Genomic DNA, 16039 nt, shown 5'->3' with positions numbered 1-16039 from the left:
ACGGGTCCTGTTCTCACCCTCCTTCCTTTTTCCATACTGCAGTTATGGGTTCTCTTCAAATAAAAGCAGGATAATCTTTCAGGTCAAGAGAACAAAGAGACCAAGAACAACTGACAAGGTGGAATTTAAAGGACATCATTTTACCCAAAATCAGTGAATGGCTAACAGATTGGAAACAGTTTTGGTCCTTATTTCATTGAAGTCAAACCAGGCTTTGCAGCTCTATCTGCTGCATGACCAGGGCTTCATCAGTGCTTGATGCCTTTGGGTATATCTGCCTGTCTGAAGCAAGAAGGACATTTTCAGAAGACTGGTTTTAGGTTCAGGGTTGATGAATTATGTGGCTTTAGGTGAATGAGACAGGGGCAAACTGGAGAAACAAAAATGCTGCTGGTTTAGTGTGCAGCAAGTTCCGGAGGTCGAAACTTCCACTTTGCACCTTGTGAAAATCAAAGTGTCTCAAATGAGCATGTAAAATCCTAACTCTGAGGTTTTGCATCCCTTAGCCTCTTTGCTTTCCTGGTACAGTTCACACAGTCCTACGGAGGAGGATTTACAGGACACGGTCTTTATTAATGTACCCCATCTCAGCCTTGCAATCCTCATGCTGAGGAACAGCAGGAGTTTCTTCAGTCCTCCTCCCCACACTGGAGTTGGGTGCTTGTGAAAATGAGATGTCTTGGAGGGAAACTTGCATCTGAATTCCTCAACAGGTGAGCCCCAAATGTGTTTTACTTTACTCTTCAACACACAAAGCCAGGCGTGATGGTTTTGATACCCTTTCTGGTCCATCAGCCTGACAGATAGGAAGGGAAAAGGATTGTTTTTCAGTTCCGTGAGAGCTTTTGGTGCTTTGCAGATGATCCCTTTCGTGGTGCACCCCGTCCTCTGACTGGATAAGGAAATAATGTTTAGATATAAAGGCTGTGATTGACAGTCAGGCAGACAGATGCATTTTCTAGTAACAAAAACCAGACAGATAGTTGGACTGTTTCTCTTCAGCAACCTCCAAAAACCTGCACTTGGCATAAAGAAACTCAGGGAAGGAATCTGTCGAATCTCGTCAATCTTAAAACACCAGCAAGAAATTACTCCCAGCCCTTACATTTTCCCTCTGCTTTTGTGCCATAACCTTCTTCACTTGCCCTCCAGCAAATCTGCTGTACCAGATGACAGAGTTCAAGCGTAAACAAGAGGTTTCAAGGCTCAAACCTGATTCCTTCCTTTCCCATTGCAGCCCTCCCCTATTGACTGTTTCCCACAATTAGGGGTCCCTCCATTCCCAAAACTGCTTTAAGTATAACCGTGCTATCACATTACCTTCCCTTGGGCAGATGCTACCTTTGGTAAAGTCCTCTTTTCCATGTCTTTTTTCTTTTCCTTTTCTCAAAGAGGAAAATTGCAAATACAAGTAGTAATAGCAATAAATCTCTGATCATGTTTCACAGTCCACCATGCCCCTTTAATATATCTGTTTATATATATAATAATGTATCTGTTATTCACCATTCATGCACCATGCTTAGCACCTTGTCACAACACCTTTTGGAGGAAGATCAGACAAATATTTCTTGGTTTTTCAGAATTCCAAGACCAAATGTTGAGTTCAGACAGGTTTCTCTGTCTCATCTATAGCTTTGCTATGGTACATATAGGTAATGTAGGGCCTATACCTGGCCCACAGTGTAAGAAAAGACAGAGATAAGGTCTATCAGTGGGCTGTAGGAGAGATGTTACCCCTTGATGCAAAGACCTTGAGTATTTCCTAACTCTCAAGTATGTTGTACAATGAACTGGGGCTGACCTTTGTTTTTAGAACAGGAAACTCTCCAGGATGTATTTCTTCTGGGGGTACGTGATATTTTGCATATATTTCTGTATCTGCTGTAAGCTCATGGCCCATGTTCATTCTCTGTCCCTCCGGTCAAGTCTCAGCAGATCTGTAATCTCTTATATCTGCATCTGTAGCTCGTATGTGCAATGGGCAAACATACTTGTGGATTCAAAGAACTGTTTTCTCTTATACACCCTTTACTTCTCGGTACATGGAGCTCTCTTACACATTCGTGTTTTGTTCCAAGAAAACAGTCTGGTTCTGGAAAACACCCCAGAAAGGCATCCTAGAAGTTCTCCAGCTTGTGAGAAAGGTAAGGTCTGGTGTTTGGCTGTCTTCTTTCTCATCTTGTCTTATTTTCCACTCCTCTTGGTTCTTTCATGCTGTGCAAGTGTTTGGACTTTGGTGCTTGAATTGGAGCATCATGCTGGTCTTCAATGAGAGGATTTCTCCCCTAAAGAAAGACTCACCAGGCATCGCCTTTGCTTCCTTCATTATGGTTTTAGCAAATAAAAACTGCTGTTTCAGCTTTGCTGTTTGGTCACGGTCAGAGGGCGACATGCTGGGACAGCATTTCTCTTCCTGGGTAAATCGTGCAAAGTTACTGCAAGTCAAACAAGGTGCCTTCTGAAATGCCTCTTTGCTTTATTGCGTATCCTCTGACAGTTCCCCTTGGTCTGAACTGTTGTCTGTAACAATGAGGTAGTTTGTGTGGTTTGTGATGAAAAGGTCCTTTCCTAGTTTGTTCCAAAACCTGCTGGGGATGCTGTATATTTTCCTTGTCTCTGTTTGTTGCTTGGCCAGCATTTCCTTGCCTGTCTAACATCTGCTCACCAGACCCCAGATATCCTTGATCACATTTGGCCAGTATGAGGCACCTCTAGCGTTCTGGTGCGTTCTTGGGAGTGCATCTGCTCACAAAAATCTGGTTGCTGTGATCCAGCTGCATTTGTGTCTGAGCCGTCTCTCCCATGGGGCTCCTCATCTCTCTATTCCCAGCTAGTAGTGTCTCTCTGTCTTCTTTTCCATGGCTTTTTGTGTATCCTGATGGTATCTGGTGAACTTTATGTCTGCTCTGCACTTTTACATAGGCAGGAATTCACTTTTCCTATGGGCTTAGCTCTTGCTAGAGCTCTAAAGAGAACTCTACCAAGTTCAATAGAACTTGATAGAGCTCAGCATGAGGGTTGACAATTCAGAGGTTTGGACAGCTGGGGATGGTTGTGAAGAATTGCTGTCCTCTTTATCCAAGAATTCACTAAAGGAGCTTTGCTTCCTGCCTCCTTCACTCTCCAGCCCCATCATTTGGCTTCTACCCTATCATCCCACTCAGGCCCTCCATCTCCTCCAACCACTCAGTGCCCACCTCCACCTCTTCTGCTTTACCTCCACTCCTCCTCTAGCCTCTTAATCTGCTGATATTTCAATCCATAGATTTTGGACCTCATTTTACCCAACCTCAGGTAGCCAGCTGTGGTCAGGAGCACCCTTGACTAGTTGCAACTAATGGAGACAGCTTCAGAGGGCATGTCAAATAGCTTGTTCCTTGATGCTCAGGGTAACTTCATTCACTGTCTCTGGGGCACTTTACCTGCTATTTGTAGAAATAGCAGGTGAAGAAACCCCCTTCTTTCCAATTTTTACATGCACAGTCCAGAGGAAAACATGAAAGTTGGTAAGTTCTTCTGAGTCTTTTCATTCTGACTCCCACATCTTTCATTGCTATTCCAAATTCTGTGTAATTTGGCTCTGGTCTGACCTGTTGTTTCTCCAGATTTTTGACCTCTGCCATGAATCTTTCACTCAGGACATTTGCTGTGGTCTGACAGTGATTTTTGAGTACAGTTAGAACGTATTGGGTCCTCTGGTGAGTTGTGGATGCATCCAGATGAGGGCTGACCCTGTGACAGCCATTGCCTACTACAGCTCTTAGTGCAGCAGCTTGTATTTAGCTTTATTTCTTAACCATTGCAATACCAGGCAGCAAGCATCAATCTACTAAGCAGGGTTTGGTGAGAGTCAGGGCTGTAATTCAGTGCCAGGGATGCGATTTCTCTCTGGCTTTTGCTCCTCTTTCCACTAGTCTCCACTTTGGATTTCCCAGATTTGGATTTCCACTATGATTTCCTAGATTTGATGTTAATATCATGGCCATAATCTAAGTAGAAAACTAGCAATCCCCCAAACTGATACCGTCCTATTTTATTCTTTCTGCCTCAAACACAGACCTATCTCGTGAAACACTTCCCTCAGTCAGAGCTGCCTGCATACCCAGATGTTGTCTGAGCATCACTGTGCTGCAGTGGTCCCACAGGGAAAAACACATGCCATAACCCTCCAGAAGTAAATTTTCCTTGTCTGGCCTTCCTACATCCTGACATCACTTCTCCCCTATGCGCAGCAGGGATTGCAGCAGCTCATGAGGCCTGGGAGTGTGTTGAAGAGGTTGGAAACACCCCACAAGAGATTTCCAAGGAACCAGAGCTGGGCTTTGGTTGGAAAGCCGGTCTATAGATTCCCTTGTAGCTCTTTGGAGGTGATGAGGGAACGCAATTGCACCCCTCTGTCTAGCCAGAGGCCATAAGATGGAGTGGGTTGCTGACTCCAGAGACCTCAGCTTATTGCCTGATCTAAGGCAGAAACAAAAGATGAGAGCAAGCAAATCTCTTCCTCCGTTTTTCTCCTCCTCTCTGATAGCATGTCTTTTCCATTTAGAGATTATCTCTCTCTATGTGTATCCACAGTGCACTGGGGGCTCATACTCTCCACTTCCAAACACTGCTTAAATACAAAGGAAATTAGAGGAACCATTACCCAATGCCTGGGGCTTAGCTTGCGTTCCTCATCACCTTCAAAGGTCTGATCAACAGCTTGCGTTGGGGTCGAATCCCTTTTTCTCATTCTTTGCAATACCTCTCTTTATGGGATCATACTTTATTGCTCTCTTTCCAAGTGTTTCATTACAAACTCCATTAATGAACCACTAGGGGTAGCCAAATGTGTTTGGTTGCATGCAGGACCTCAAGAGAGGATTATGGAGCACATTCACCACAAAGAGCCTCAGCTTGCTTGCAAACAAGGCAGCCTAATTAATCCTGCTTCCTGCCTTAACAGATGAGCTCTCAAGACAGAGACCTCCCTGAACTCGGGCTTTGGGGAGACCTGGAAGGACATCAAATGCTCCAGAGCTGAGAACTTGGTGCAGGAACCTGACCCCCTCCAGACCCAACATAAGTCCAGTAAGATAAACAAATGATGCTTGCCACATGGCTGTCACACATCCCAGCACTAAGGCCACCAGCCTCCCATTGGGGCTATAAAACACACACTGGAGAATACTGGGAATGAGAAACCTCTCCCCATGGTTTAAATGAAAAGGCTGGGAGAATGAATTGCAGAAATAGCTGATGTGGCCACCTCTCTTGACAGCTTTACCTCTTGTGAGATGGTAGTTTAGGAGGAAAAGACAATTTTGTATAGGTCTTTGTCTTCCATCTTCACCCTCCTTCAGTCTCTCCTCCCTGTGCTGTTTATGTACAGCCATTAAGTGCTGTTAACGACGCTGTGCAATAAGGAAACAGCACTGCTGTAACATTGATGGGGAAACTACATAAACTTAATGACTTCCCAAGGTCACAAAGGCAGCCTGTACTTCGGGCATGGGATGTACCGAAGTCCTCCTGCATCCCACTTCAGTGCCTTGGTGGGCTTTTTCTTTCCATGTTTTACTACATGGATGAAACCCAAGAGAGATGAATGAAGCAAGCATGACCCTGTTCTGCTGGAAAACCAGACCGAAGGCAAATGGCTGTGATGCTTTGGGTCCCAACGGACTTGCATCTGCTTGCTATTAGGCTGGAGGTGGCCTGTGAGCTATCTTCACCACGCCTCAGCTGGGGTTGTAGGTATTGCACATAGGATGCATTGAGCTGCTTCAGCATGAGTTTGACTTATGCAGTCTGGAGTCAGAAGCTTTTCTGTGATGACATGCATAAAACACGATTTCTTGCTAGAAACTGAGTGCTAAACACTGCCTCATATACAGCTCTGCCACTCCTCTGCTGTTTCAATAAGACCTGCAGATACTCACATCATAGACAGGCACAATGAGAAATGAGTCTGCTCCTTTTCTTGGGACCTGGAAAGTTATGAGGGAGCAAGTCCTTAGTACAGGAAAGACATGGAGCTGTTGGAGCAAGTCCAGGGGTGGCCATGGAGATGCTGCGAGGGCTGGAGCAGCTCTGCTCTGGAGCCAGGCTGAGAGAGCTGGGCTGGGTCAGCCTGGAGAAGAGAAGGCTCCTGAAGGGGAGACCTGAGAGCAGCTCCAGTGCCTAAAGGGGCTGCAGGAAAGCTGGCGAGGGGCTTGGGACAAGGGATGTAGGGACAGGCCAAGGGGAATGGCTTTAACCTGCCCGAGGGGAGACTGAGATGAGCTCTTAGGCAGAAGCTCTTCCCTGTGAGGGTGCTGAGGGGCTGGCACAGGGTGCCCAGAGAAGCTGTGGCTGCCCCATCCCTGGCAGTGTTCAAGGCCAGGTTGGACACAGGGGCTTGGAGCAAGCTGCTTTAGTGGAAGATGTGCCTGCCTGTGGCAGGGGTTGGAGCTGGAGGAGCTTTAAGGTCCCTTCCAACCCAAACCATTCTATGAGTCCATGATTTGAAGTCCTGCACCAGACAATATTCATTTCTTGATCAGGGCTCTTGAAGGAAGTGTTAAACATAATCAGACTTCTAGAACTGGTATTTAAAATTGGTAGAAAACCCAAGGGAGTAAACTGGCATAACTTGCCCTCAGAAGCCATCCCAGGTCTAGTAGAGTTCTTGGTACATGTTACTGAAAAAGGGGAGGGGTGTGACTGATAAAGAAAGAGTAGAATTTAATTAAACTTTTATGAAGTTCACCACTAGAGACTCTTATGGAAACGGTACAGTCATGATGAGTGAGTGGTAGCTGTGTTAAGGAATGGGCCCATGTAATAGACAGAAAACTAGGATTAGGAAAGAAAGATCAATTTTAAACCTGCTGGTGAGGTTCCTTGGGGCTAATACTGAGTGATAAATGACCTGGAAAAGAACAAAGAGGTAAGTAATAAATGGTAGATGATCGTCAAATACTTCTGGGACTCTCTTGAAGAGAATGGAAAGAGCTCAATGAGAAGTTTCCAGAGGTCTTTCTCGGGTCAGTATAGCCATCCTACCTGCATATAGCCTGAAATTGTTAAAGAAATTTGCTTTCTTTAATACCATTTTCAGATTCTGAAAGTGCCGGAAGAACTGTCTGTCCTCCTCACTTAAAAACAGGACTTCGACACCAAAATCTGTAATATAACACATTTGATTAACTTTTCACCTAACTTCTTAGTTTTGAAATATTATGGTTGGTCTGAAGTTTTTTTCTTAGCAACCACAAGGACAATAAGCTTTGGAAAAATATGACTTGATGCTCTCTGAGTTAGATGTCCCTGGGAAAGGGGCAACCATTTGTATTGGAGTCATTGTTGAACATGGCCACGGTGGTTTCACTGCTTTGCTTTAGCAGCACAGCACACTGCATCGAACAGCTTAACGTCAGGCCATGCATGGAACACACATACTTTACACTTGGACGTGGGTATTTCCTCCACAAACACATGCTGCAGTTCAGCCCAGCAAGGGAACACCTCTCCTTGGTTTAGCTGACCCATGGTAACAAGAGGAGTACAACTTGCCTTTCTGAATCGTTATCATTTACCTCTTGACACGACACCTTTCTCTGCTCCCAGCCCCTGGCTATATGAGATGTGGTTTGCATCCAGGTCTAAATCCAAACCCCTCCAAGGTGTGTGAGAGTTCAGATTTCAGCCAGTGCCTATGTCAAATGTGAAACCTGTTTAATAAAGCAGAAATCTCCAGATGCACCCACACAGATGAAAACCATCAGCAAGGATAGTGCCATTTCATCTCTTCTGGAGGAACCTTTACGCTCCCCCTTACTTTCCACCTCCCCGGTCTCCATCTTGCTGTCTGTTATCCCACATAACTGGATCATTGCTTTGTATCTTGCTCATGCCCTTCACCTGACACAGCCCATTCCCCCTTTCCAATAAAGGTAGAAACACAGAGGATGTGCTTGTGTGCACTCGTTCTGTTTCCATCCCATCTCATGCTGGGGGCCCCATGCAAACCGCGCTATCAATCTGGCAGTCTCTGATGATGGAGCCCACATGGGAACCTTAGATAATGGATTACAGTGGAGGACATATATTTCTAAATGTGTTTAAGATGTCTGGCAGTTTCTTAAGAAGCAAAAGAGGGGAGGGGAAAAACAATTTAAGGGGAGAGAAATGTACCCTAAGTCAGTGCAATGCTTTTGAAAGGGGATGAGGAACGTCCATCATGCTGTACTGCTTCACCCATCCCAACACAGGAGGTGAATGGGGAAAGTATCCTTTAAGCAGAACTCCCATAGCCAAGGGCAAGGAGGCAAACAGGTAATATGGTAAACATTGCACATGGTTTGAATTATCATTGGTAATAAAACTATTCATCATCGGCCTCCATGCTGAAGATTGAGATAGCTATTGCTCCCGAGGATTCAGTGACTGAAAGAATGAATCATTTGCTGTTCTCTTGCTCTCTTATTTTCTCTGACCTCCATGGCCTTGGCTTAAGGTCTTGTTGCAGAATGACAGGTCAGCTGCTCTGAGCTCGGTATCCCAAAAATTACAGCTTGGGATTCAAAGCTAATCACAGTCATCACTGGTGTGTCTTTCTGCTCACTGAGACTGGGCCTCCTCTGGCATGAGGACTGAATTATCCCTCTGCCTCAAAGACTAATCACTCAGCATCAGAGCTGAGAGAGGGATGGGGATGTCCTGTGTATGACCCCACCAAGCACTGGTGATTCTGGCAAGCCCCAGGCAGACCGCAGAAGGTTGGTACGTTATTGAGGTTTCTTTGGTTGACCCTATTAAAGCCCTGCTTTGTGTATCACATGCAACATCTGGGTTGCAATGTCTAGGAAGCAATGTGAGCTTCCCTCCTGCTTACCTCTGGAGATGGACACAGTCCCTGCATGTTCTACCAGAAGCCTGGAAAACGGGGCAGAGCCTGTGCTGTTCTCTGTTTGAGATCACAACTCAACCATCATCAATTCAAACCAACAACCATTCAAGCCATCACCCTCAGAAGCAGATAGGAGGAATCTTCCACACTGCCCCTCAAAACCATGGATTTTGGGTTCCCTCTCCAGTGGTGCCCAGGTTTCCACTTCCCTGACTTGTCTTCCAAGCAAAATCTCTTCACCCATAAACTGCATTCTCCTTTCCAACTGGGCAAACCTGTGCCTCTCTCCAGGAAGGTCTGCCCAGAGCAAATCTCTCTGGTGTAACGTGAAGTACATGTGTGGTTCTCCCCAGGCATCAACCCAAAACTGGGTCAGGATGGTTGCTGTAAACCTGGTGTATGTGCTCCACCGAGTTTTGGGAGGGAATAAGATGCTTCCCCTACTCAGACTGTCTGGTTGTAGAAACCATCGCAGGTTCCTCGCTTCATGAAGTGATTTCTTTCAGTGTTATTGAGCTGTTTGGATAATAACAATAGCAGGTTTCTCTTCCAGACACATTCTGGCTGCAGTGCTCTTTGGGGTTTCCTTACCCCCTTGTCCACAGAAGAGGAGCACACCCTGAGCCACACTGCAGAAAGGAAGGTGAAAAATGCGGTATTTGGTTGCACCATGCGAGTGTTTGGGTGCTGTATAGCAGCAATACTGGGTAAAACAGGCTAAAAAGAGGTGTGTTTCTAGAGGTATCAGTGACTTTAAGCTGCTTTTACACACAGTGAGTTTTGTATTACAGGATATTTTATTGCAGATGAGGATGCCATACAACAGAATTGCTTTTCACACAGCTTGGTTCTGTTTTTTTCAGACAGCTTCATTTAGTTCTTTCTTTGCATCAGTTTTACACTGCTGCACCTTTGCCAGACCTGAATATGGTTTAAGCCATCAAGGATCACAAACCCTCAGCTGCTCAGTCACAGCCCTTCTGAGGTCAAGTTTGTTCCTGTTTCCCCCAGATGAGAACTTGGCCGAGGCTATTACAGTGGCATGGCCCTGGGATGAGTGAGGTTGGATAAAGGGGGTCTTCCAGGGGGTTACTCCAAAGCACAGTTCTGGTAGAGCAACAGAGGGCTCAGACCCACAGCAACAATTGGATTTCTGTAGGAAATGGTAACTTGGAATCTGGAAGAGGATGCACATGGGTGCACACGGCTACGTTGGACAGGGCTTGGAGCAACCTGTTCTAGTGGAAGGTGTCCTTGCCTGTGGCAGGGGGTTGGAACTGGACGAGCTTTAAGGTCTCTTCCAATCCAAACCATTCCACGCTAGATAGCCAATACAAGGAGCACCATGTTTTGAAGTGCAAGCTCACCCTTGTAATACAGTATTTATAGAGTCAAACTCTGGCTTCAAGTGGATGTAAGAGCCCATGGGCCACATGTTGGTGGAGAAAGAGAAGGATGGGAGGACAGCAGAGTCTGCTGTGATGTCTTCCATTAGGACCAGACTTCTCTAACCCATACCAGCCTCGAGATCTGTTCTGTGCTTATCACCTCAGTGCTGGAGCAGATAGAGAAATTAAAAATAGGACAATGGCCATAACGACACCCAGAGGTACAGCGTGGTGGCTGGTCTCTGCCCAGCTCATTACCTCCACCATAAAACCCTTCACTGCTCCACTGGAGCCAGTGGGTCTCAGATTTACAGACGTCAATGCACAGCTCCTGTTTCAGCCCTTAATTTACTGCTGAGAGGAGTAAGAAATCAGGCACCTAAACAAGAAGTTGGACACAGCAATGTCTCTGTGGATTTGGCCAGGCGAGTCTGGCCAATAAATATCTGAAATGTCCCATCCCCTGTTGAGAGTCTGCTCACACTTCGTGTCTCCAAGCCCTCGGTAACGCTACTGCCTGCAACAGCAGGGCCTGGGTATCAAGGCAAGGAGCATGACCCATAAATCTGCTGCTTAACGAGATACAGAGAGATTATCTGTCCTCTCCTTATGATTTGTGGGTTTGTTGCTATTTCATGTGCATTTTCAACCCTGTTGCAATGTCCACAAGGCACAGCAAGCTCTGCAGTAAATTTAATCCGGCGAGGGAAAAGCAAGCAGGGGGGATTGCTTGTTTTCTGTCCGTAGCTGTGGGGGTTTCTGATGGTTTGCATTTTGCTCTGAAGTCAGGAGGGCCAACTGAAGCTCTGTCAGGCTTGTTTGGATGTCAGGAAGCTGCAAGAGGGTTACAATAGGGAGTGCTTTTCTCTTGAATAAATACGACTGAAGCGATGCTCTCAGCTCCCAGGGGGGATTGCTGCTGTATGAGCAGTGTTCCCTTCTGGAGCACATACAAAGCTGAGGTCTTGTTCTCTGAGGTTTGCAGAGTCTGTGCCCCTTTCCTTTGGTGACTTGCAGTGCCATGGGTGTCCTGGAGAAACTCCAGCTTTGGTATGTGAAGGGGCCATAACAGATAATCTAATGGTATCAGTGGCAGCTGAAGATGCTCTCACCTTCAGCCTTTGCTTTCTACCTTTCCTTCTCATGGTACCTCTTCCTAATCCTTGCCAGTGCACTGCCAAACCTTTTCTATCATGTCCTAAGCATGCAGAGATGCTCCTGCCTCAGAATCATCCCTGCTTCACAAAGGGTATTTCATCAGAACCATTTGACTTTTACAGCTACATAGTTTTGTAATAGCTTAGGACTGAAATCACTCCATTAACTATAAGAGGTTAATCCTGGATTTATCCTTGTGTCCTTGCTGATGCTACACCAAAACTGGAGAACCCAGGGTCACTTCAGAGAGCAGGGTGGAGGAATGGGCTCAAACTTGCTTTGTAATCCTGAAGTGTGACCCTGTGCATCTCTGTCTCTTCCACATTCTCATCTCCATCGACACGGTCCATGGACCAGACCTGCTCGCCTCTCTAACTTGCTCTGTTCGGCAGGAAACGTTTTACTTTCCCTCTCATTACCCCTCTTCCCACACGACACCGAAACACAACTCTTGAAAAACCAAGATTTCAATCCTAAATCTTCCTTAAGCCACCCGGGTTCCCCCATCACCCTCCAGCTGCATTCCTGAGATTTAATTATTCTCCTCTCTCCTTCCTTTTGTATGGAGCGTGTTTGCCAGAGGGTAAGGCAATGGTAGCTTATCGCCAGATGATGTTACCTTTCAACATCCCCTGCTCAGGCCTTAGGAAAGAGCTCTCCTCCCATGGCCAGCTGTGACCTTTCTTGTCCCATATGGGGCAGAGCTGCCAATCCACCACTAGGACACAAACGCACCAGATGTTGTTGTGATTGAGACATTCTGCTCCAAAGCCACTTTTTATTGCTGTTATGAGTATATTAGAAACTACCAAAATTTATGGGGTTTGGGGCCTGGCAGGTCAGCCTGCTCCCCAGCTTTAGCCTCCCCTCCTCTGATGCTTTTTGGGTTAAAAAATCAGGGCTACATTTGAAGAAAGAGGAGGAAACAAAGGAACTAATGAGCAAACCATTTGCCAACTTGTAGGTCAAGTCTGAAAGTGTTTTCCTTAGGATCAACAGCAAAATTGCCATAAACTCCAATGGAGAAGGCTATCTCTGAAGAAATGGAGATTCCTGCAGAAGAATGCAAAAGGCATCCTGTGCCCCAGCTCCCTGCTTCACAGGGATGCCCATTCCTGTTCTAGCTTGACTTCTGAGACACCCTAGTCATCTACTTGCCAGACCTGGAGATGTGTTTCTTCACACCCTCATCCCACCTCTTCAATGAGTTCTCTACCAGTGCATTATCCCATATGCCTTGTAGGAAGGAGAGTTCACTTTGGCATGAAAAGGTAAGGTTTCCATCAGTGTGATGATCTGTTGCTCCCTTAACAAGGAGTTTCAATATTGCTATGTGTGACATTTGTTATATCATAAACCAGTGTTACTCAGGTTCACATTACTTGGGCTGAGGAAGGATTTCTCTTTCTACCTTTTATCACATTCACCAGCATCCCACCAGGAGCCTCAAGCACCCAGGAAACAAGGGAAGGGAGAGCAGAACAGCCCTGATTGATTCTTGGGGATCAGTTAGTGAATGTTCTCTAATGGCATTCACTAAATGCATTCAAATCTGAAGCCCCCAACACAAGAGGGGCATGGAGCTGTTGGAGTGAGGCCAGAGGAGGCCATGGAGATGCTGCGAGGGCTGGAGCAGCTCTGCTCTGGAGGCAGGCTGAGAGAGCTGGGCTGGGTGAGCCTGGAGAAGAGAAGGCTCCTGAAGGGGAGACCTGAGAGCAGCTCCAGTGCCTGAAGGGGCTGCAGGAAACCTGGAGAGGGGCTTGGGACAAGGGATGTAGGGACAGGCCAAGGGGAATGGCTTGAACCTGCCCGAGGGGAGACTGAGCTGAGCTCTTAGGCAGAAGCTCTTCCCTGGGAGGGTGTTGAGGCGCTGGCACAGGGTGCCCAGAGAAGCTGTGGCTGCCCCATCCCTGGCAGTGCTCAAGGCCAGGTTGGACACAGGGGCTTGGAGCAAGCTGCTCTAGTGGAAGGGGTCCCTGCCCATGGCAGGGGTTGGAACTGGATGGGCTTTAAGGTCTGTTCCAACCCAAACCAATCTGGGATTCTGTGATTCTCTGAAACCTCTGGCTTACATATGGAAGGTACTGGAGGGCACGCTCCAGCACTGCATGCTGGCATTTCGAAAGGAGAAATGAACTCCATGGAGTTCATAGTAGTTGGAAACACACTTTAGGTAATGTCAGAGACAAGGGGTGTCCACAAGTCCTCTGTCTCTTTGGGGAAAATACTTATAAAGAGCCAATATGGTCCAAGGCTTGGATTGCTGGTGATGAACTCCAGCCCAGTGGCCAAGTCTCCTTCCTCACCTCCATCCCTTTTCCCTCCATAGCCCTGCTCTTACTTGTAGCCACTTAGTCAAGCCAGGTATTCCAGCAAAAACCACTCATCAGCAATGCAACAGAAAGTGGAAGTGACCCCTGACACCAGCTTCAAATTAGACTCGATGAGCCTACAACCAGGAAACTGTTCCCCCAGCCCCCTTTAAAACGTAGCGAATGAAAACCATTTGGTTGCTATTACCGGTGATTATGATAAGCTATCTTAAAATATGAAGTGGGGGAATTTATCTTTATTTCCTGGGATAGCACTGATGAAAAATGTGCTGCTCCATCTTGATTTCCAGTCACTGGAATGAGCTCTGTCGTGCATTTGTCTTTATTTGGCTTGATGTGTGTAACTGATCTGGGGAAGGAGAGAGGGCAGGGAGAGGGAGGGCAGGATTGGCAACTTAATCAGATGCAGATAAGTTTATTAGCTGCCCTCAGATCTGTTCCTGACCGAACACAAGGAGCAAGGCTGCATGTCGGATATCTCCTCATACTCCTTTGGGGAGAAGGCACAGCCTCTGTCGTGGCATAACCTCCAGCAAATGGTTTACATCAGTTCTCATTGCACTTTCAGGCCTCTCTCTAATTATTTTCTGCCAGAGCCTGGGGGCTGGGTGGGTTCTGCTCTCCAATGGGACTTCCTCATTGCAGAATGAAAGCAAAGACTTGGACAAGAAACAAGGTCAAAGCCATCAGCCCTCCCCACCGCCCCCTTTCCTGTAGGTGAGATTCAAACAGTATCTACCAGATTTCTTGCTCCTAAAGCAGCGTTAGGAAACTTTAGATTTTGGCAAGATAAGATGAGAAATTGTTGGAGGTTTTTTTTTTGTAGGGCAAAGTTTGTGCAAGGTTTTCTGTAGCACAAGCTGGTTGTTGAATTGCAGTTCCACTGCTTGATGCTGCACCAGGAACCCAGGGAAGACCTGACAGAGGTTTAGCTATGGAAAATACAGAACAGCTTTCTGGGAACAGCACTAAAGCAGAGGTAGAACTTTCACATTACTAGGCTGCCTATGAAATCAGTAGCTTTGCTATTGAGGTCCATAGGAATGCATTGCAGAGATTTAATTTTATATAGACATATATGTATAAATATGCACACATACATATATAGAATATACATAACTTTACAAGGGCCTGTAGGGCCAGGCCAAGGGGAATGGCTTTAACCTGCCCCAGGGGAGACTGAGCTGAGCTCTTAGGCAGAAGCTCTTCCCTGGGAGGGTGCTGAGGCGCTGGCACAGGGTGCCCAGAGAAGCTGTGGCTGCCCCATCCCTGGCAGTGTTCAAGGCCAGGTTGGACACAGGGGCTTGGAGCAAGCTGCTCTAGTGGAAGGGGTCCCTGCCCATGGCAGGGGGTGGAACTGGATGAGCTTTGAGGTCCCTTCCAACCCAAACCAATCTGGGACTCCATGATTCAGAATTGCTCTTTTTAAGCATTCAGGGGTGAGCGTTTTTCAGCTGATGCAAAGCATGGAAAGGTGTGCTGTAATCCTGAGGGCTCTATTGAGCTTCACCAGCTAAGAACCTCACCGAGAGCTTTAGGGACTTCATGGCTGTAAAACTCAGAACCATCAGAAGAGTATTACATCTCCAATTGAGCTGACCTGAAAAACATCTCTTTCCAACAACTCTTGTTGTCTGTGGTGTAAAGAGCTGAGCTATAATGAGGGTGTTTCTCCAGGAGCAAAGTACAACCCAGTACAAGAAGAGATCACTTAAACACTTTTTCTCCCCTGTTCTTAACTGAAGTGCATTGCAAATTGTAAATCCCTGTGCTGGTTTTGGCTGGGGTAGAGTTAATTTTCTTCATAGCAGCTATTACAGGGCTGTGTTTTGGGTTTGTGCTGGAAACAGTGTTGATCACACAGGGATGGTTTAGTTATTGCTGTGCAGTGCTTACACAGAATCAAGGCCTTTTGTGCTCCTCATCCCACCAGTGAGGAGGCTGGGGATGCACAAGTAGCTGAGAGAGGGCACAGCCAGGACAACTGAGCCCAGCAGACCCAAGGGATATCCCACACCATAGGGCATCACACAGAGCATATAGAACTGGAGGACGAAGAAGGAAGGGGGATTTTGGGAGTGATGGTGTTCGTCTTCCCAAGTCACTGTTATGTGTGATGGAGATGGCTGAACACCCACCTGACATGGGAAGTGTCGGATGAATCCCTTGAAGTGATTGAAGCAAACCCAATGAAGGTTTGCTTTACCTATTAAACCATCTTTATCTCAGCCCTCAACGTTCCTCACCTTTCCTCTTCCAGTTCTCTCCCCTGTCCTGATGCAGGA

At 46.6% G+C, this 16039-nt stretch overlaps 1 long non-coding RNA gene across 2 annotated transcripts in view; it reads left to right on the top strand.

Moving 5' to 3' along the window:
* Positions 1-588: 588 nt before the first annotated feature.
* LOC130598786 (uncharacterized) overlaps positions 589-16039 on the top strand; it is a 39295-nt gene continuing 23844 nt past the window's right edge. Inside the window, exon 1 of one of the 2 annotated variants that reach the window (XR_008972076.1) lies at positions 589-713. This is a non-coding gene — a long non-coding RNA (uncharacterized LOC130598786). Of the gene's footprint in view, positions 714-1962; positions 2148-16039 lie in introns of those variants that run through there. The other variant, XR_008972075.1, reaches the window with a different exon arrangement.

The sequence above is a fragment of the Pezoporus wallicus genome, unplaced genomic scaffold, assembly GCF_028554395.1.
Source record: "Pezoporus wallicus isolate ANWC-B61680 ecotype Strahan unplaced genomic scaffold, APGP_CSIRO_Pwel_v1 contig_7461, whole genome shotgun sequence".
NCBI classification, from domain to species: domain Eukaryota; kingdom Metazoa; phylum Chordata; class Aves; order Psittaciformes; family Psittacidae; genus Pezoporus; species Pezoporus wallicus.
The sequence above is the reverse complement of the archived record's forward strand: the minus strand, read 5'-3'. Positions and strand labels throughout refer to the sequence as shown.